This window comes from Lepisma saccharinum, chromosome 11, assembly GCF_977018435.1.
Source record: "Lepisma saccharinum chromosome 11, izLepSacc3.1, whole genome shotgun sequence".
Lineage (NCBI taxonomy): Eukaryota > Metazoa > Arthropoda > Insecta > Zygentoma > Lepismatidae > Lepisma > Lepisma saccharinum.
This window is the reverse complement of record NC_139239.1, coordinates 13,688,610-13,712,256: the sequence shown is the minus strand read 5'-3', so window position 1 is coordinate 13,712,256 and position 23,647 is coordinate 13,688,610. Positions and strand designations below refer to the sequence as shown.

Genomic DNA, 23,647 nt, shown 5'->3' with positions numbered 1-23,647 from the left:
GTAATTTAACACCCAAGCTGTTGTTAGCTGCTGTTGTTCTGTAGAACTTCAATTCTTCATTGAAAGATTTCTAACCGACAGGAGCAACTATGTATTATGTCGTTCTCTGTTCCTCGGCGATCTATTTCTATTTACATCGCAAAGGAGTGTCCACAAGAGGGATGAAAAACGATCCTACAGAAAACAACTATAAATCAAGCTCTAAAATTACCTTCCCATGAGCGCATGCGCGCACGAGATTTATTTGCAGAAGAATGAACTTTAACTTCTTTCTAAAAGAATTATCTTCAAGAGGCCCTAAAGTACGGATCGCTCCCAAGAGAAAGTTCGAAAAACCTGTTTCACTTTCTCCACAGCTCATAAACCAGAATATCTGCCTGCGAATATGGCGCGTTATGTCCACGATGGATTAGTCATATATGGAGGTTGTTTATCGTTGTTTGTTAAGCCGAGACAACATTCTCCCACGGAAAAAAAGTTGCTATTTCGTTACTTTCTAAGCAGTTATGGTGGATTAATTAATTTTCCCTTGTTTTAATGTTATATTTTATTTACATTGTAGAATTGTGTCTGCAATATTTACGTACAGTCGCGCCAAGGTTTTTGCATTTATGTTGACAATAATGTAGGTCGCTCTCAGGAACGAACAAGTGTGTGGTAGAACTGAAAAAAAAAAATGTGCAAAGTTTCAAATAACCTCGTATAAATGTAGTACCTAGTGTAATAGGAAAAGCACCAATCAAGACTCACCGGACGTGGAATTAACAATTCAAATACTTTACCACTTTCTAACTCTTGGGAGACTTGTAGGTCCAGCGAACTTTTGTTCAGTCCTCAGGGAGAGTTTGCCCAGAATTTCCATCCAGGGGTTTACGAGTACTATATTTTATTTGCGTTCTCGTATTCACAAGTGTTGAAGAGTTATCTTGAAGTTGTAACGCCTACTACATACATAACCTTAATAATATCATTTTTATGATTACGGTGCACACAACTATAATTTATAATAATTATCTCTCTTTGTCTTTCTGTGCGATATAATATTTAAACTGAAATTCGAAAATTTTCTTGTATATCTCAACGCTGTAATATAGGTAAAAAATATAACATGTGTGAGCGCGTTTTGTGATTAATGTTGAAGAGGTTAGCAGCACCATCTTTAGTTCTCATTTTAGCCACAGCTCGGAGAAGTAATGACATGAACGCGCATGCGCTACAAGAAAGGTTGCTTCTTTACTGAATGGACATGCAGACTGTCAAAAGTTGACGGTAAAATATTGTGAAATTTTCTGTCTAACAGTGCAACGTTTTTTAGAAAAGAAAGAATGAGGCAAAGTGAGGTATTTATCCCTCATCCAGGCACGTGTTTAGACAGAAAAATAACCGATTTGTTAGAACTGACAAAACACATTTGGTAACGGCAAACACTTTTTTTACACTTTGGTAATTCTCACCAAATGTGCGCGGTCCCTGAAAGATTTTTGAACTGGTGATCAATCTTTTGTTTGTCGCCAATTTATACAAATATTTGGTTATCTGAAACTATTTTTTGGTTATTCCAAACAACTTTTCCCTCCGTGTAGAAATATATTCTGTCCGTGACAATGGCTGAGTAATCTCACCACCAAAGGTTGTAGATTCGAGTCGTGACCTGCTCAAGTTCCTTTTTGTGGCGTCAGTTTTATCTAATTATCATTCATCCTCATCGTCGCGAAAACAAAAACAAGGGAACACCGCAGAAAAATCTAGAGAGAGGGGTTGATGCAGCGTACAGAGTAAGTCAATTGCATAACGTGTGTCATTGCAAACTATATGTACAGTTTCTTGATAATTGCTTCATACTTTCCCACATTGTTGTTTTAAATGACACCTTCCTCCTCATTTTCCGTCAAGCCATGAAAATTGCCAACAGTCAGAGTAACAATGCCTTCTGTTGACAAAGACACTTGTCATCTCTTACCTCTCTGTGTGCAAATGAAGCTAGAATGTCGTGATTTAAGTTTCGTCTCCAACGCCCTTCTTCTTTTTTTAATCTGCTGAAGCGCCATATCTAGTTACCAGGATAATGCCCCCCCTCCCCCTTCACTCTTCTCCTTTCTGAATATTAGCAAGTGTGGTTGAATGTACAAGATGTTAGCAACAGGCGTGGCGAATGACATTTGAGAATCACATGAGTCAATGCCGTTTGCTTCTTTGATAAATAATGTAGTTTGTTTCGAGGACAAATTTATCATTCGTGATTCACAAAACTGGGCCTTCCCGGTGACTTTGCGGTAACGTCGTCGCCTTGTAATCAAGAGTCCCCGGGTTCGATACCCGAAGACGGCACATAGTGGATCGGATCCTACTTAAAACTGTAGGTCCGGTTCGCTTTGCTTTGCTTTGAGTTGGTGTTTTTAAGTCCACTTTATGCACAGTAAGGCTAATCGGGACTGGACCTACAGTTTAAACTGGGATCCGAACCACTTGTGCCTCCACCGGGTATCGAACCCGGGACCCCTTGATTACAAGGCAATGACGCTACCACTGCGCCATGGGGGAGGCCCTTTGTAGGTACGGTTCCAATTAACCTATGCATAAAGTAGACAAAAGCTCAAAAATGAAACTGGGTTTCACCAAATTGTTATAAGACTTCTGGAAGACATCGGTCTCGTATCAAATCTTGCAATAACGGACAAAAAATGTAAAATGTTCTTGTTAAAACAATTTTTTTTTGCACATAAAATAACATATAAAACCTGTCAATAAACAATTAGACAGGTGGTTTTTCTGAATAAGTCGCAGAGCAAAGCAATTTATCCATATAGGCGATTCATATGCTTGGCTAGAATGTACTAGAGACTCTTCGCCTTGTTCATCATTCATGTATATATATGACTTCATTACAATACAACTTACCCAGACGATATTTGCATACAATGCCATCTCTAATTATGCATTGCTGGAACATATAGTACTTCTACAATGCAATAAAAGGGAGCACTCAGAATGCAAAGGCCAATATTGGTTTCATTTTCAAGGAAAAAGTTAGATCAATTTTGTTACATCTGTTTCCCTTTGTAATTCACCTCCCCCCTCCCAACTCCCCTTAACCATTATTCTTCCAAGCATGCCAGCTGTTCGTGGTATGCAACCTCATTCCAATGCTTCGGGGGCAAAAATCGCTCGATATTTTCTTTTTCTAAGCTTTGCTTATATCTGAATGTTCCCAGATATGGAGCGAGTTACCACTGAATGTCTTCTACATGACTGTCATTTATTTTACCCACTCCTAAAAGAGAGGTGTTTCAGTTTGAACATGAATAAATGTAGAGTTTTTTTTTATGTAGGCCTAAATGGAATATAGCTTCCGAAGCCAATTTTTGTGAAAAAAAATTAATAGTTGTAGTTTTATGGTGGCATCATTTTAGAAAATTGCAAGACAAAGGAATATACGCATACACTCTAAAAAGTATGCAACTGAGTTGCCACCAAAAGTGGTGTAACACCGTAATTGGTGTAGCACAACACCTAATAGAGTGTTCAAGGTCTCCATACTTGGTGTGGTGTGACGTCAAATAGTGCAACAGGACACCAAAAATGGTGTTAAACAACTCCAATTTCGCATTAACACCAAAAGGAGTGTTCTGTTAACACCACTTTTGGTGGCAACTCAGTTGCATATTGTTTTAGTAGAGAGCTTCATACAAAGTTAAGCATGCACAATAAATTTTACATAGATATTACATTGAGCATGCAAAGTTACAATAAGAAATAAAAATGGAAAATATTATAACATTTGCAATATTAACACATGGAATTAACTGTAAAATCCAATTACTTAAAGGTGTTTACTAGTAATAAAATTCATAGTTGTAATATATGCTACTCAGAGTTGTTGTAAAGAAATGTGTAATTCATGTTCCCGGGAAATAGCATTTGCCTGTACTGATAAATCCAAAACTACATATTTAAATATGTCATAATATTTTCGCCTTAGACCGCAACATGGTGATATTTTTGTGATTTTAATAAGCCACTTTATGGTAAAGAAATATTGATAATTTATGTTACTGGTGGAACTAATAGATGTCGATCCAGTAATGTAATTCAGTTTACACTGTTTATTATTCAGCATTAATATATGCACGTTGCCACTTCATTTCACAAAATAGATAAATTTAAAGTTAAATGAAAAATGAAAATAAGGAATGAGAATAAGATCGCGTAATTTGCTTTATCACCTCAATTCAAATAGGCTACTATAGAATAATAGCTATCATTGTTAATATTTTCAAACTAGTTTAACTTCACCCTGGCGAGGTTTTGTTAGATCTACTAATACCATCATATTATTGATGATAACATGCATTCTTGAATCAAGTAATTTAATTCTCACATGCCATATATATTTGAGTGAAAACTTAGATAAATGTATACTAGTGAGCAGTAATAGGACTTGTATGCAAAGTTAGATCTTGAAAAGTACACATGTATTCAGAGTAAGATGCACATTTCTAGCTAAAGGCAGGATCATTGCGTCGTTTTACATCTACTGAAGTATTTGAACTCACTTCACGAGGTCGTAATTGACATAAATAGAAAAGGTATATCCTTCTTGCAAGATAGAACATTTTTAGAGGGGTTTGAACACGACAATGAAAATGATATTTATTGATCACATTGATCAACACACAAATAAATATTTTATTAAGATGAAAAGCATGAACAGATACAAGACAGATATACGTATGTATACCAGGTCGGAAGAGTTTGCAGAAAGCATTCTACTGTACGGATGTACCGCAATATTACACATGGCGAAACAGTGTGCCGTATTCTAAAAAAAGTTTGAGAACCATTAAACTAGTCTCTAGGTACCAGATTGTTTAGTTTTAAGTAAATTCCATGAAGCTAAGTGTGAGATAAAGGCAAAGGTTGAATTTCTTTCTGAAGAATTCTCGGTACGCAGCGCCTCTCGTGGCCGTTTCCCTAAACATCCAGTTTGAGAATTTATTGAACACCCCCAGATATTCATCGCGAACTGTTTTTTCTATATAAAAAAAATTAAAAACTTTGTAATCAACATTCGGCTAGCGAACGGACAGCTCCATCGATATGCATTCCAATAGCCAGTCCACGGGGTCTCACCATATTGAGTTTGTGCAGCGGTTGTCGACGTTCTAATTGGTTCATAATGCTCCCTTTCGCAGCTTCTGGTCGCGGGTGAGGGCGTATGCCCGGAGAATGGGCGGTAATAACAGCATATTAAAACTTCCCCAAGAACACTGCAGTGCGAAATTTTCCCTTCCCTGGCTTGCGTAGGGAGAACCTGGATTTTTTTCCGAGTGGGAATACGGGTTTCTATACACTCTCTCTTCGAATATTCCCCGCTCGTTGGGTCGTCATTTTCTGCTATTACGTCAGGAATTGGTATGTTCAATAACGCCACACTGGAGATTTTGAACCTTAGGCGGACTGGGAGGAGAGAGGAGAGCGAGAAGATGAAAACGCCCTCCCACCGTCCTCTGCTCTTACATACAGACATCTTCGCTTCCATAATGGTGGACTATTTTACGTCACGAACACCCAAACCGTTTTTCGGCCTCCATTTCTGGATTCCTTGGAGAAAATGATCGGAGCGTGCAGAGAAATGTTCTGTTTGTATTTTTTTATATATAGCAAATGAAAGTGTAATCAGTAATTTTGTCGGTAGATGGCCACCCTTACACTTATCTACCTTTCGGTGTTAGATCCGGCATCGCCAAGAGACGGGATCAACTCGAATAAAGAAAGAAGCTGGGTTTTAATATGCTGGCCATCGGCGGTGATTAGGGAGGCATGGGAGGGGGCGTTGCCCCTCACTTTTGCCCCTTTTTATCTGCGCACTATGTGTACCAAGAGAAAATAAGCTACCCTGCTACTTTGCGAGTCCTTGCTCACACATCCACGCACTGACCAGAATTCGAACCCGGGACCCCTGGCGTCGTAGCGCGCTGTGCTAGCCTCTCCGTCACGAAAGTTGACTTTTGTTACAGCAATATACAACATTAATTACATTTTTAACAGTAATGACAGCGTGTTTACATCAGATAGTTATACACTCTGGATTTTAAGCAATATGCATTCAAAAGTTTGGAACATTAATGCTTAATACTTACAGCTTTTATTATAGACATGATACTCATTGGAATATTGTGATGTAATAAACAGTGCTCGAAATATTTTTTTTCAATGCTAGGTGCCAGCTCTGAAAATCAGGCGCCAGGAAACCACCTACTAGCAATTGTGCATACTACGTACATGTTTCAAAAGTTGCGCAATCCAAACTTTGAAAATATATATATCATGAAATATCATTGCATGCAACTGTTGGCATAATTTCGACCTGCTAGTGTTGATATATACGGATATATGTCCCAAAAATGGCACTTTTCACTCAACCCATAAAATCGCCAGTCAAAAATTCATCAAATGTTGCACATGACCAATATTGGTCGCAAATGACAGACTGACATGACATCAGTCCTCAAATGTCTAATTATGACCCTTCGATAATTTCTTACATGTTTTTCTTACTCAGAAGTTCATTTCTGGAAAAAATTGAATGCTGCTTTCCGTCAGTTATTAATTTATATAATTTTCTGTACGGAGTGAACTGATGATTTTAAGCATTGAAAAATATCTCATTGGATGAGGCTTTATAATGCAGAAAACCCGGTGTAAATATCTCGTACGGTTTTCATGATATGCATTTCCAAAGTTTGGGTTGTGCGACTTTTGAAACACTCTGTATAAGATGCTGAGGATTACGGTATTCAAAACATCGCTAAATTATTTGAGAAAGCAGGAAATGGGGTGTTGGGGGACAAAGGGTAAGAAATTGTTACTGATTCTATAAAATGTTCACAACGTTGATAAAAAAAATCATTTGCTAACTTACGCTGTACTGCAATTTGAACTTAGAATCATCAAAATTTCGTACATATTACAGCAAAAAATTACAGTCGCCAGGCTGAAATTTTTAGTCGCCCTGGCGACCGGTATTTTTGGAGCCCTGGTAATAAGATATAGCGATATGATAAGGGCTACCGCGTAGCTAAGTGGTTAACTCTCTGGTCTTTGGAGCGAACGGTCCCGGGTTCGATTCCGGCCTAATGCGCTGACCACACGTCACCCAATGAAAAATCCGCTCTGGCAGGCCCTGGCTGTTGCGCTACGGAGTTTATTTTTTTAGCGGTGATAAAATATGATTTTCACGAAATGTAAAATTTCGTCACAATCACTATTTTCCAATAGACGTGGAAATACATATGCTTTTGAAATCTTGTTTTAGCAAGATTTCCAGATTTCATCTTGTTGCGACGTTATTTTTTATTCCTTCACCTTTATGGCTGCAGAATAAATTTGGAGTAAGTGACAGACGCGGTCTTTTTCTTGCACTTTCAGCTTTGCGAGTGGCGTGTCTTTGGGGCTGTATCGACTGGGTTTAGCAGGGTAAAACAAATGAAGGAGGGGTCCTTGTTTGCAGAGAACTGCCAGTTCTGTTTGTTCCTTGTCCTCTCCAAACACCGTTATTGGGTCGGGGCACCACGCGGGAGGGAAAGGGGCGGACGAGTGTTTGCATTTCTAAGAGAACCTCACCGAGAGGTCCTTCCTAAGATTTTGAGGATGAAGTGCGAGAGTTGGTAATTAGCCGGATATCTATAATTAAAGCACTTGTGTCTTATTTATCTTTTATCAGATTTTCTGTTTTCGAGTCTTCCATCTTTTCTCCCCAGTACGGTAACTGAAGCGCAAGGATATTTGTGCCGTCAGAAAATGTGAACTACTAGCGCCACCACTTGAAGGCCAAGGGCGACGCGCACAACTGTAGAGAAGGGTGCGAAATCATTGAAATCTGGTGAAGGGGAGAGAAAGTTCTTAATCTTCAAACCACCCTCCCCCACAAACAAATGTGTAAATTATACTATATACATAACTAATGCTATTAAAGGTAAAAATAAATTAGTTAAAATATATTATTATTATTAATTACATAAAGGAAATTAATTTGTTACTTTTATACATATCAGATATTGCAAAGCAGCTAACTAATTCCTTTACTAACAGGTTAAAGATCTTAATAAATTATGAAATAGTTGAAGTGGTTTTATTATGTGTAAGTTTTTGTTTAGTTTGTGCTTTATGTTAATATAAATCAATTAGATTTCAAAGTTATTATTGTCTTGCATTCTTGTTTTACTTTTATTGTGCGTATTGATGCAGATTTGTTCATTTTCTCTTGAGAGAGAAAGCATTCAATACTCACAACTACACTAATTTGTGTGTGTTTTCGATATTAATGTTAGTAAAGTATATTTCAAATTAAAAGTAATTGGTTATCTTTTGTGTGTTATAACAAAAAGTACACCCCCTGGAAATGTTTGGTGGCGGGGATTTTTGATGCCAGGATTGTTGGTGGGGGGAAATCCCCCCGCCCCCCCTAAGATTTCGCACCCTGAGAGTGGGCGGAGTAAAAGCCTCCTCCCCTATCATTGGTCAAGCACTCTCGAGTCACTACTTGAGCAGAGACTTGTTTTTTTTTCATTCGCTTGCCCCAGAGATTCCCGAGACAGATTGCAATAAACAACACATTCATTACACTTCTTCTGAGGATACTTCATATAAGAATTAATCTCATTCTCTCTCTTTTTACATTTCTCTTCCCACCCTTTCTACCTTTTCCCCTCCTCTCTTTTGTCTCTCTTTACACCGGCTATACCGACCGAGATATACTTTTATCTGCTCAATACTTTGTCATGAAGGTAGGTTACAAATCTGTCGCCATCTGTCCGAGGTCTTGTATCAGACTTTCTCTGCTTTCGTTTTGCGCAAGGCTCATTTACAATTTGCACTTTTATCTTACTCAAGGAGTCCTTCACACCTCAATTTTAATTTTCGCCTTGCGTTTAAGATAACGACCTGTATAGACTTCTGATCATTCGTTTCCTCCGGTTTCGAATTCTGGCCTGGGCATGGGTCGATTTAATCATATAATCACTCATCCTAATCTTCGCTATCAGCAAAAAGTGGCAGAATAGCGAAGTAAAATAAACCAACTCCCTATTCTTCTTTCTTCTGTCCTCTTTCTTGCTCGTGAAAATTTGAGTGACACAATATTGAGGTAGGAAGAAGGGGGGAGAGAATTTGGAAGTAAGAGAATAGAGAAGTTGGGAAGATGAGAGAGAGGAAAAATGATGCATAAGGGAAGAGTGAAATGGGAAGGAAGAAAAGGAAGATGGGACAAAAAGAGAAATGAGAGCGAGATGAGGACGTTTGCATTTTTATTATTTTACGTTTAAGTTGAGCTGGATTATCATGTTGTACCATTTTATCCAAAGAGGGAAAGACGATTCCTCAGTTTGCAAAATTACAAAAATTGTGGTTTTATGTGCGACGTTATACAACTTTATGAGTAAAATTTTCCTTGAACAAGGTGTGTAAAATTGATTTTTAGTAGTTTTTAATAGTTATTATCAACCACAGTAATAATAATTATTGTTATTATTTCTATTAATATTTATAACTGGCCTGAACCCCCTACAAAAATTTCTGGCGACGCCAATGTTCCCCCAGTAATGTTCTGTACAGTTTCCTTCACGAAGCGAGAGGAGACCAACGAGAAATTACCCGGCTGGATTTTTTACAAGTGAGCTTATAGAGGCATCTAACATAACTGTCCAAGACAAGAATAGAAAGAAGGTTGAAGAAGAACCAGCTGCTACGGAAAATGTCGAAACATTGCTGTTATTATGAATTGTAGAGTGCTCTAATTTTCCATAAGAAATACATGAAAGTCTAAATACTGAATTTTAACTTTCAAGTGCAAGCAGGGATAAATTATAACCTAGAACTGAATGCTTTATTGTATTTTACGTCAGTTTTCTGCTATTATTGGCTAATCGCGACGATGGGAATGAGTGGAAAAATTGATGGACTGGGATTTGAATCCGGGAACTTCGGCCTCGAGATAGAAAGTCGACGGAGGCGGCGAAATGAGGCAGGTCACACATTATGAAAGAGAAGAAAGAAAGAGCAACAGAAAAGGGGAAAGAGAACTACCATAAAGGACCGGGTGTGATGAAATGCAATCAGCAAAGGTGATCGAAGTATACTTCCGTTTTCTCCTTATGACGAATATCGTCTCTCACTCCTAATTCCTTAGCTTCAACATGATTCGCGTGACCTGAACTGTCACACCGCACCGTTAGAAGTGCATGACTCATACGGAAAGGAAGGAATAAAAAAAAGTAGCATTTTTGCATTTCATTTTAATGCCTCCTTACCTGTTCATCGTGCGCAAAAAGAGAGAAAAAATTCATTTGATTCCGCATCGGGTAAGATCACCGCATTACGTGCGGAGGAAGTGACTGAGTCATTGCAGCTTTAAAATCGAATTTTCAAACACGGTTACTGGTGATGCATGGTAGCGGGCGCGAGGAGGGGAGGCTGAGGTACTCGGAAGTTGAGTCATGGATTTGCAAAACGGGCCACGTATACTGGTAACCCTTGTTTGCAGCCTCGTTAGGAGAAACACTGTAACGAACTGCGTGAGTTTTAGTAACGAGAAAACACGTTATACCTTATCTTTTCTTATTTCACATATTCTTGCCGTGTTTCGGGTAAACACTCTTCTCTCTCCTTCCTCAGTGACGTAGCGGTTAGCGTTTCCGGGGCTTTTGGGTTCGATTTCAGGCATATTCAATTCAATGTGTTCGTTATTTGGACCATACCGCCTTTCAAGATGCAAATTTCTTCTACAGACGCTAGGGATTATTAGGTCTTCTGCTTCTGTTTTTAAGTTATTATCTTTATTTTAATTGCAGTTCCCCCTGACAAGAGCGTCGGGACATGGAGTCAGTCAAACCGACCCCCCCCCCCCCCGGAAATTGGCATTGTTTAATTTACAAAAAGGAGAGAGCTCGTTATTTTTGTTGTTCATTTAGTTACTATTCGAAGAGAATAACCAAAGTAAAAACTGTATTAGATCGAAGAAATTAAGTGTAAAGTACAGAAACGAGGTTATTTTTTCATGTTTTACCATTTCATCCAAAGAGGGAAAGACGATTCCACAGTTTGCAAAATTCCAAAACTTGTGGTTTTATGTGAGAAACTTTCCCCCAACTTTTAAAATTTTCCTTGAACGAGGTGTGTAAAATTTAATAACAAAATAAAATAAATATGAATTTCAATACAGTAACTGTATGAAATGTACATAGAAGAAAGGCTGGATATTCAATCATCGAATATCAAAGTCATATTATTCATGTAATAATATTTTTTGTGTAAAATTGATTTTTATTAGTTTTTAAAAGTTATTATCAACCAGGGCCTCCCCGATGGCGCAGTGGTAGCGTCGTCGCTTTGTAATCAAGGGGTGCCGGGTTCGATACCCGGTGGAGGCACAAGTGGTTCGGATCCCACTTTAAACTGTAGGTCCAGTCCCGATTAGCCTAACTGTGCATAAAGTGGACTTAAAACAACATATCAATCAATCAATCAATTATTATCAACCACGATAAAAAATATTATTGTTATTCTTTCTATTAATATTTATAACTGGCCTGAACCCCCTACAAAAATTTCTGGCGACGCCAATGTTCCCCCAGTAATGTTCTGTACAGTTTCCTTCACGAAGCGAGAGGAGACCAACGAGAAATTACCCGGCTGGATTTTTTACAAGTGAGCTTATAGAGGCATTTAACATAACTGTCCAAGACGCGAATAGAAAGGAGGTTGAAGAAGAACTGGCTGCTACGGAAAATGTCGAAACATTGCTGTTATTATGAATTGTAGAGTGCTTTAATTTTCCATAAAAAATACATGAAAGTCTAAATACTGAATTTTAACTTTCAAGTGCAAGCTGGGATAAATTATAAACTGAATGCTTTATTCTATTTTATGTATATATTACATTAAATCTTACAAAATATGTGAGAAAATGAAAAATAGATATAAACATAATAAAATATGTATAAATAATGCAAAAAACTACAAAAGTAGAAAATAGCAGAACTGGCAAATAATATATACATAAACTTTCACTGACATCTTTTACTTATCTTTAGAGTAAAGTTTCTTCCTCCTGGTACTCGTGAGCTTTGAACAGAATTGTAATGTGTCTGATTTTTTCCACTTTCAGTGTCTAATTCCTTCTTTAGATCCTAACTTAGTTGTTCAGGATCGCTTTCCCTTTCCAGTGCCTAACCTCTATTTTAGAAAGATTTTTGCCTCCTTTAAGTGTCTATTTTCCTTCCTACTGCCTATTTGCCTGACCGCCTTGTAGCATTTTAGTGCCTATAAAATCTCACACGTGCCTAAAGAGCGCCATCTGCAAACGAAGTTTGAAAAACAAAACTATCGAAACAGCACGAGCGGGCATTTTATGGAACCATTCTTAGTGTTAAGAGATTTTGCACCGGCGAAATGGAAATGCGTAATTGCTTCCTGCCGAACAAGTGTTCGTTATAAAAATTTCCGGCAAGCCAGACAGACAGCTGCAAGGTCAAGATCCGGTGGATAAGGGCACAACCGTCAATGGGATACCTCCACTTCGGTTTCCGTCCCTCTCGACCAACAATGGAAGCGAAGCAGCTCTGGCGTGACGGCTGTTGCCAAGTTTCTGAGAACGGTGTTCCGGTACTTTCAGAGTTGAGTATTCACTTTGGAGGCACTTACTGGGGCGCGGATGTAGAGCTTCCACATTCTAGATCTCGACATTAAAGCAATGCCCGCTGCTTTAACGCTTTATCCATCCCCTTGGCACGTTTTGTCGGAGACTAAGATGTTAGACACCCAAATGTCAACTTCCCTCCTCTGGACTGCATTGCATTATGCTGACTAGCGAGGCTCTGTCGTCTGGGCTCTAAAAGGTTTTCCAACGCATCGACAATTGGCTGTTATGCATGCTCGTCACGGGTGGAACTACTCTGGCAAAGATACAGGCTCGCTGACCTGCAAGGCGGTGGTTCTCAACCTTTGCGAGCCCGCAGCCCGGCAAATTTGTTTTTTAAAAGGAACTTTACTCCTAAATAGCTTTCTATTTATTTTAACTTTATACGTTAATACGTACCCTTGGAATTTAATAAACAAATTATAGCATAATCATAGAGAGCATTAGTTCCATTATGTCTAAGCTTGTTGACAAATCGAAAATTTTATTGAAGATAGTTCACAACGACTGGATCCAATGTTTCCTCTGGCCAGTATCGTTAAATTGATTTCGAAAGTGCCGATTTTAATTGGAATGTTCCATTTCGGACACGGAAATATTCTGATTTGAAAAATTCAAATTAATTAGAATATTTCCACTTCAATATATTTGTTAATGTAAATTACTGAGCAAACTAAATTGACTGTGGTGTGAGACCCAACCGTTAGAATTCAAATTTGGAGGCTGGACGGGTGAGTCCCCTCTAAGCGGCTTTGATTCCTCACCAGCACTGGCGAGAGAGAGTTTCCTCTTATCTATGGTGAATCCCGAACGAGAGGTCATCTATCCAGGTGATTGCCAGCTTGGGCTGCAAGTCGCTACACCCTTCCGGCTCTAACTCGAGAAAGATCCAACGGTTGAAATTCAAATTTGGAGGCTGAACGGGTGAGAGTTTCCATCCAGTGACCTTGATTTCTCACCTTCATCTTTCCAGGTGGTTGCCAGCTACGGTTGCTACACCCTTCCGGCTCTAACTCGAGAAAGATCCAACCGTTAAAATTCAAATTTGGAGGCTGAACGGGTGAAAGTTCCCATTCAGTGACCTTGATTTCTCACCGTCATCTTTCCAGGTGGTTGCCAGCTACGGTTGCAAGTCGGAAAGTTCAGGAGAACCTCTCGCGGCCTGGCGGTTGAGGAACACTGAGCTAGACCAACAGAGATAAGAGAACTTTATTAGCGATAATTTCCAACTACCACAACCGTGCTCATATCGTTAACCCCAACAGGACGATGCTTCTAATTAATTTTGCGAGCGTTTACGCTGCGTATGTTCCGAGTTAATCAGTTCTCAGGAACATAAAAACTGTGAGGAAGAACCGGAGTTATTTTTGGAAGGGGTATGTTTTCGTTGGTCCGCCACCGCAGGCCGAAATGAGTCTTCCGCTGAACCTTGCAGACAATGCCATCCTCTCCAGTGCCTTCGAAGTTTCCGTCGGGCCATTTCAAGTCGCTCCTCGTCCTCCCGGCGAAGCTAACACGGCGATGGTCGCCGAGCCGTGAAGGTGGATTCTCTGACCACCAGAAAAGCCTGCAAGAAGCGTCTTTTCCCTCTTCTTGCTGCGGCAAAGTTAATTATAGAAGACTCGTGGCGGACATGATTTTTAATTACGTTTTCCAGAGAAAGTTCCAGACCATTGCCCCCACGGTCTTGCCCCCCTCTCCAACCCCCCTCATCCACGCTCTCAACCCTTTCATCTGTGCGTCCTCTGCATTGTCTGTGTTGCGGTTATGCTGGGAACCCACACGGAGGGATGCGCACATACGCGAGCCCCTGGTCCCTCGCAGGTACTATGCACTTTGTCGGTAGAGGATAATCGACCTCGTTGTTCGTCGTTTCAGTTGGGAGTTTTGTATCCGTCCGCGTCACGGATGCTTATCTCGGGTAAAACAATTATGAAAGCTTGGATCATGGAATTAGCTATCTAACACTTGTTTATTGTAATACAAATCACTATTGGGATGTACGGAACAACCTTTTAAGAAGGCACACAAATGTCAATCCCATTTCCACGTAGTACACCCCGATAACTGCATTCTTGCAGGCTAACGATGCTCTAGCGTATGAACCGGTGGCGTATATTGGTCTGGGCTATCTCACTATATCACAAGGTCCTAGGCTATGAATATAAATAAGTTTACCAATTCATAAGATATCAGGTTGCCAACTCATAAGAAAAAATGTTGCCAACTCATAAGAATGATTTCAGTATCGTACTTTGATCAGTGGCGCATACTGAGTTAAAGGTCTGGGCCAACTTCTAAGAAATAAGGTTGCCAACACATAGGATATCAGGTTGCCAACTCATAGGATATCAGGTTGCCAACTCACAAGAAATCAGGTTGCCAACTCCAGAATCACCATCATCATCTCACTGATATGAATAATTTTATTTACAATTTACGCTCCTGGTATTAACGTACGGCCAGTATAATCCTTAGTAGACCTGTGTTTGCCCTTATATGTGCTGACTGTCCATTTACAGCCTCAGCTTTTAAACTAGGAAAAGAGGTTTTAGTAGTCAGAGACACGTGTTGATTTTAGTTACGGGCTAGACCCCGTATAATGTGACTGGGGCAAATAACCCAGGCGTTGACGTACCCCAAAAATATATTTCAATAAATAAATAAATAAATCAAATTATCAGTATTGGTCGAAGAGAACTGCACGATGTAGTGGTTATTGATTGATTGAATTAGGTTGTTTTCGTCGCTTTTCTGCCACTTTTGGCTAATCGCGACGACGAGGGTGATTGATGAAATGGAAGAAGGGGCACTCGCAATGAACATCCACGCTCAGGCCGGGATTTGAATTCGGGACCCCTGGCGTCGTAGCATGCTGTGCTAAGCACTCCGCCACGGAGATCAGCTGTGAGGGGAAATTGAACACTTCGTGTCAATTCGAAGGGAGAGGTGTGGGCTACGTATACTCTTTTTTGTTACTAGTCAGCCCTCATTTTGCCATCTTTTATCGATGTTGATGTTCGTTTTTTTTAGAAATACTGATCCAAGGGGGGTTATGATCCCCCGGGTATGTCACTGATTCAATAAGCCACGTACAGTGGATCTTACGTGCGTGGTGACGTCACAAAAGGGTAAATTTACCCAATACTTCCACTCATCATCCTCACAGAGCTGTTAATTAACGCGTGGCATCGATAACCACGACGCCTCAGATGCTGCTATTATTATAGGCTAATTCAAGTACTATACGTTCAGAGGGCGTTGGTGCCTGCCTGCAAAAGAAGCAATTTAATTTCACCCACGTCGGATGGTGGCAATTTTAAAGTCGTAATTTAGAGAGGGAAGGTGTGGCTTGTCCCTGCTTGGGTGTGGTGAAGTCCTTTGAGTTTTAAAGGGATCGTCGGGGCATCTGAAGAATAGGCATAAAAGTGACATCATGGTTAAAGAAATGTGTTCAAAAGAGTTGCCAATGATTATGAAAATCTTCTGCATGGGGAGTGGTCTTGCTGTCAGGCTCTTGGCTACCATCAGGTTATGTTGGGTTTGGTTCCTGCAGCTGTGATGTTCCTGTTACAGGTGGGATCTTCAGACCAGGAAGTCCTTCGTCTCTGTTCCATGTAATTGGGCGTATAATATTGATTGCTGTCTTATCAATAACACATGCCAACCAACTTCCTTTTCTCTGTGGTGGATTCAATATTGCACTAACTAGCCTTGTCTAGTAGAGTCCGAGTACATTCGGAACATCTCCAGAAGCTGCGCGAGTCTAGCCAGCGAGCCTACGAGCACTGTACAGCGTGAGCAATAGAGTTAGCTATTGGCGCAGAGTAGAGATGACGTCAGCGGTTCACTTCTTGATTGGAGGCGTCGGGAGTTATGACTCGTTCCCAAGGTGCAAGCGCAGAACGGCCAGAGCTGTTACGGTAATAATCTCACTCTACACTGCACTTTTTTTTACTCTGCAGTCGCGCGGCTAGTTGGTTAAATGGTGCAACACCGACTCGTCTACTTCGTTTATTTGGTGTCAAGTAGTGTATTTGGTGTCTGCACCGTTTGCACTACGTTCTGGATCGGTGTAATGTGTGTTGTATGGTCACGTGGTACGTGATAACTAATCAAATTAACGTTTAAACGTCATTTCCTTGCACCAACGACACCAGGATACACCTGCACTACATCTAGTGTCAAAAAATGCAGCGAACTAGACGGGTCTATCGTCGTAGCCACTGTTCGTACCCTGTTTATGGCAAGATTATTGTTGCTGTTCATCCACTTCATTGCTACAAGAGAATCTGATCTCATGGAGATCAATCACACAATCTCGTTCTCGGATATATAAGCAACGTCCCCCACCCCAAGTGCCTTGTTATAAGCTAGATGGTTTGTATTGTACAGTTCTCGCCACTCGATGGTTTGTCATCTACTGCGGTTACAGTGTTGCCACAATATGAGGGCACAATTTCCCTTTCCAAGGGGCAAAATTTCCCTTTTGGACCCATTTTTCCCTTCACCTAAGCAAATCATAAAGTAATAATAAGTATTATTAGTGGTAGTAGCAGTAGCTGTAATTATTATTATAATTGGTGGTGGTGGAAGCAGTAGTAGTAGTAGTATTTCCGTTGGTCCATGTCCGTGTGAATAAAAAATTGTTAAATTTTTCACATGTCACTTGCATCACTTCCTGTCCAGATGTCCTGGGTTTGGATCCTGGTCAGGAATCCATTTAATCTTTAATCCTCATCGTTACTATTATCCGAAGGTGCAGAAAAGCCATTTAACAGAAATATAAATAGGTACAGGCTATATTCAAGGGAGCAGAAAAAAGAACAAATGAAAATGTGAATATGAAAGTGGAACATAACATTAACTGTAATAATGTAGTCAGATGCCTTAAAATTTCCCTGAAATTGTGGTATTTTTAATCGAAATTCCTTTTTTCCCTTTTGGCTAAAAATTCTGTCCTAATTTCCCTGCAAAGGGGAAATTTCCCTTCATGTGGCAACACTGCTGGGATACCTTGGCAGCCATCTGGTGGCTGCTTCCACCCACTGGAGAGAGCACGTGCTTTGTTCTCGGCCTATCAGAGCTCATAGTTTCCCGTATGAGGGGAATTTGAACACTCGGTTGGCACATTCAAGGCGGAGGGGAGGGGATAGCAACAGGAAGCAGCTATTTCAGATGACGAGAGGGAAATAATTCACTTCTTAATCTCTAAGGGCCTCAATTGCTCATTCATATAATTTTTCCTTTCAAATGGCTCGTAGAACAGAAGGGGCCCGGGTTCAATACCCGGTGGAGTTGTAGTCCCGATTAGCCTAACTGTGCATAAGTGGACTTAAAAAAAAACAACTGAAACTCGTGCAACAGCATTGCCAGTCCTCGTGTTTGCACGAGACATACGTTTGGCAACAACAGTTCGCGAACAACAGACCTCTTACTGGCGGGAAATGTACCAGGACGAGCCTTCTGGATTATAGATAAGATAGATCCAGGATACTGAAGGCTGCTGCTTCGTGCTACTGTGCGAAAAAGTCCAGACAGAATGAAGATATGTAATAGAGACATCATGGAGGTCGTTTTGTAGTCAAAATTTATTGCACTAATAAACTTCACCGAATTACGATTTGCTTTTTCAGTGTCAATGAGGGAGCCGGGGTCCCATTGTCTGTCGCTGGGCTCATTCCGCTTTATCTTTTCCCAATCTTAACGGACTTCCGCTTCTGTAACTTTGCGTGTGTTGAGTCACACCCCCACATAACTTTCTGGTGCTGTAAAAGCGTTACGGAATCGGTTCAGTGGAAGGCACTCCCCGCCCAAGAATAATAGTTTTTTGTTTTTTTTTGTTTCAAGTCGCTGTTTTACTCCTCTATGTTAATCGTGGCGACGAAGATGAACTGGTGGTGCTTCAGATGATACGGTCAACGAAGAAATTGTTAATGGTCTTATCTCATCTGAGAAACTAATGCATTTTGATCTATCTAGATGAAAGTAGCTGAAAAGCATCCTTTGGCGTGTTTACCCTGGTGCAAACTTGTTTTGGCGTACCGTGTCCGTAACCAGCATTTTTGCGTCAATTGACATACTTTTGGTTCCGTGTGCAGGAATCGAACCTAGGACTGATGACTATTGTCCTATATCAAGAAGTTATCCAGAAGGTTATAGATGAGAATTTGCCGGTTATCACTCAGTAGGCAAGATTTGGAAGCATTTGAAGTGAACAGTATACAATACAGAATTCTTCAGGGTTTATGTAATACTAGCATATTTAGTATTGTTTTCCATTAAAATTATATGATTGTTAATGATTACACTGACGTTTTTTTTCTTTTTTTAGGTAAGTGTTCCTCAATGGAGGTCAATGCAGAAGGTTAAGCTCCGTAAAGGTAAATGATGTTAACTTATAGTTTGTTCGGTAAAAGTAGCAGTCCGCTGCATCTTTCAGTTCATTTGTCACTCTTCCAAAATGAAATGTACACCCATTAGGTATTTCTAAAGCAGTTGTGGTCCTGTAGGTATGACTGCAACGCGGGATATCCAGTGGGTAATATCAGATGGGAATAGCTACGTTTTCCTTGAATAATCAGCTCTGGGGCTCACTCAGCTTCTAATCAATCTGTACCTGGGACCACATCACTTCCACTGTGGTCGAACACTATACGTAGCACCATTTAAGAAAGAGGTTGTACCTTCTGTCATGCGATTGGAGAACGAGTGCGCTGTTGCCAAATCGAACGTTACTGTCGTCTGCTGCGTTAGCTGGCCAATCCCGGCTAATGTATCACACGGGAAACTCCTTCAAGAACTTCTTCCCTTCTCCACAGTTAACAGTTGGCGAAGATTTGACAACAAAACTCGACCCCTATTCATTGTATATTGATGCGCTTCTCCAGGCTAACCACTTCATAGATGACGCTGCCTTTACCTCCACACTCTTACGTGCTTCACTGCACGGTTCAGTGCACAGGGGAGATTTTTACCTTTCGTCCTGTTACTTTTAATAGCACCCCCGTAAAGGTTAAAATATAGAAAGCAGTAGTTCTGCATACAGCATCATATAGATTTGAAACACATCACTTACACTGACAGAATTGTAAAACCAACATTTTTAGAATTGTGTTGAATTATACAAGAAAGGGCAACGACAGAGTATTAACTTTCCAGTACCTATAAATAATATTTTTATTTTAATCTGCTGCCCTTTCCATTGTTATCTCGCTGACATTTTTCTCTTCATTGGCTTTTTCGGTCCAGACCTTTCATAGAGGATGTCAAAATCACAGGCAAGAGGGAGGATGAATTCAGGTTGTAAATTTGGACAAGTATAGGAAGGTATCGATAGCTGGATCTTTGTGGGTATGCGGTTATATAACTGTCTCCCATAACGTGATATCAGATATTGCAGCGGAGACTTGTCCCATTTTTATAGACCTCGCTCTGGAGGACATTCTCAAATGCATCGGACAGCTGAATATATTTATGCTTGCCCAACTTGGACCGCGTCCAACTGGAGGATGCTCTTTTGTCGAAGATGCCTCTCCCAGAATTCCACACGTAATTTTCGCACGATATATTGTTTCCGGTTCGTAACAGTCGATTTTTTCATCCTCTCTTTTTCCTGGCTGAATGTCGGTGTATGTGGATACATGTTCATGAGCAACATTATATGATTTGCGCGATTCTGATAGGTGAATTTTTGATTTTTTTTGAATTTGAATTTAAATTTTTGGGAGCGTCAGCACTTAGGCTATTTTGCTCCCGTCACATTATACGGGGGCCAGCCCCTTACCATTACAAACAACAACTCTAACATTGCATAACTAAAAATTTTAAAATCTTCTGACTTCTGTTAAAAGCTGAGGCTGTAAACGGGCACTCAGCACACACAAGGACATAAAACAGGACAACACACACAAAATTATACTGGCCATAGTGCCAGTCGCCAGAGCCTCGTTAGTCTCTTGTCCAGGGTGCACTACGTGGAAGTGAGGTTGACTTTTAGGCGCCTAAGTGGAAGGTACCCCTTACACCCCTCTGATAGGTGAGGTATTGAATTTGTTTTATGGCAGTCTTCACTGTTTTAACACCAATGTACGCGTACGTTCAAAGAAAGATACTGTGTAGATTGAATTCACAGCAGTATACTTGAGCATGAGACGGGTCTTTGCCTACCTTGTTATTTGGCAATAGTTTTCATCTCCATTTTCTGCTATGGGAAAGTTATCAGGACTGCAAGGGTTATCCAAAAACACCTGAATTGAGGCACCACCTATAGTCGAACCCGTGGTCATCTGGGCTAAGACAATAACCACATCTACAGGGTTGTCATGTTATTTAGTAGATCTTTTGCAAAAGGCCAATTGCCACACAGAATTGAAGTTTACAAGAAATGTACAAATTATCAACCGTAATGATATGTGCAAGAAAGTGAAGCTATGTCTTGTTGGTGGATTGATTTGGTGTTTTAAATCCACTTTATGCACAGTAAGGCTAATCGGGACTGGACCTACAGTTTAAAGTGGGATGCGAACCACTATGTGCCTCCACTCCACCGGGTATCGAATCCGAAATCCCTTGATTACAAGGGCTATGTCTTGTGCATTACATCTGTTGTGAAGGCACATGCGGTGTGCGTCGTTCGTCTCCACAGATTCTTGATCTCTGCACGATAGAGGCGGTAACGTGATCAGCACCAAGCTGCGCCCGCTGAACACACATAAAAACAACAGTTATAATGTTCCAACCGTTCACGACAGCATCTTAAATAGAAAGTAGTTGTATCTATATGTCGATTCAAGCATACACACACACATAAATGTTTGTATGTACAATGCTCGGAGAGTTACTTCTTAAAGGCAACCGAGTTACAATTACAGTGTCTCATTTTAAAATGTAATTCGGTTGCAGTTACTGAAGTGTCGTAAAGTAACTGTAAAAGTAATTGTTGAAAACGGTATTTCAATTAAAAAAAAAAAAATACAAAAAAAAATTAACTGACCACCTGCCGTGTTCCAAATCCCTCTTTCTACAAGGTCATTAGGCGACCGCGAGCACCTGCAGTGAGCCCGCCGGTCGACAACAGGGTTGCCCTGTCAAGAAAAGTGAAAAAAAGTTCGATGTTCACAAGTAAAATGAATGAATTAATTATGGGGACGTTGCTGCAGAAAATGAAAATATCGATCAGTGGTTCTCTCGAAACATCCTTTCTCAGTGTTCAGTAAAAATTTGAAAATGTCCTGTCGACTGGTTCTTGAGATAATCGTGACCAAAGTTACGCCCATAAGCTTACATGGAAAATTGCTCAAACTTTCGCCGGAGTAAGAGATGGCCTTAATTACAGTTAACATTTCTAAGAAAAGAGTAACTACAGTCCAGCAGAATTAACTTGAGAGAAATGGCCGCTCTGTGAGTGATGCAACTGCGCTCGAATTGGCTAGGGCGGGGGACTTCCCGCTGTAACTCTACTCTAGAGTTTCCGTTGGCCCGTTACAGCGGGAAGTCCCCCGCCCTAGCCAATTCGAGCGCAGTTGCATCACTCACAGAGCGGCCATTTCTCTCAAGTTAATTCTGCTGGACTTGTAGTTATACTGGTCTCATACACACATTCAACTGCGTAATTGTAATGCAGTGCGCACAGCATCAATTATGAAACAGTCAAATTTTGCAGGAAGGAAACGTCTTAGTGAAAACGATGAATGCAACCGTCCATAATATTTATTGAATGTCAATATCTTCTACTTTTTCTGATCTTTCGTTCTATTTTTAAAGCCCGTTTTCCCGCTTAAGTTTGCGAAACCCATTGTCTCGTTCAAAGCGAGACCTCTGTGGTTGAGTAAATCTAGTTGGTTCGTAGAGTTCCCAATTTTAACATGCTTCACCTTAAAGTTAGTGCCGTGGTATATTCATGTATAACAATCCATATATAACTTTTGAAACCACGTGTACATACTTTGCATGGGATTCAGGTTAAGACAACATTGTCAGTTGATGAAGGATGGGGGGAGGGGTGGGGGTAGTAATTCCGGTCAGTGTAATCTACGGTTAACCTTATGCAAATGCGTATGTTACTTACGAGGTATGTTTTCACGACCGGGGGAGGGTAATCTTGGAAGAAACGCGTAACCAGACACCTGATGCATGCAAGCACTATTATATACGTTTCCTGGTGGTGCTTGTCAGGCGTGTGGAGACCCCCAGCTGGGCGGCTGGCGTACACTAGATATGTATACCCACGACGCACGCACGCCATTCACGATGGATATGGTGGGTACTTGATGCACGAAACGTGAATCATACATCATCTTGGAACACGAAGTACTTACTCTCTCCAAAAAAGTCCCCGGCTGATGCCCGCGGAGATCACCGCTAGAGGTCCTTCCAACTCCCATTAACTCAGGTGGAATTGCTTTATTATTCTCACGTGGAAAGAGATAAAGAAAATGGCGCGGTTTTTCTGCTTCGCTGACCATAACAGTTAAGAAATATGAGCCGGAGATGTTTGTCTACTCTCGTGGCTAACCATTACATGATCCTCGCGGAAGGTTTGTTTGTTTGTCAGTGAAGCTTGCGAAACGTATTCTGAAAAATTGCGGAAATGTCCGCTAGGTGTCAGTGATCAATATATTTGGCATCTGAGACAGTCGAATTTTTGAAAATATAGTGTACCATTCAGAGAGATGGTAAAGAAAGAAAGCTTTCTTCATATTGGAAGATCGGAGAAAACTTTTCCTCACCATTGGAAGGTCTGAGAAACTTTTCTTCAGAAAATTTTTCTTCACCATTGCAAGATCGGAGAAGAGTTTCTTCGCCATTGGAAGATCGGAGAAAACTTTTCTTAACCACTGGAAGATGGGAGAAAACTTTTTTCATCATTAGTTGATGGGAGAAAATTATTCTCCATCGTTGGAAGATGGGAGTTATCCTAAGAAAGAATTACACCGAAGCAACAGGCGTCAC

General features: G+C 40.4%; 1 protein-coding gene across 9 annotated transcripts in view; it reads left to right on the top strand.

Annotated features, from left to right (window-relative positions):
- LOC145994644 (semaphorin-1A-like) overlaps window positions 1–23,647 on the top strand; it is a 487,954-nt gene that overhangs the window by 131,745 nt on the left and 332,562 nt on the right. The gene's annotated exons all lie outside the window — the stretch shown is intronic.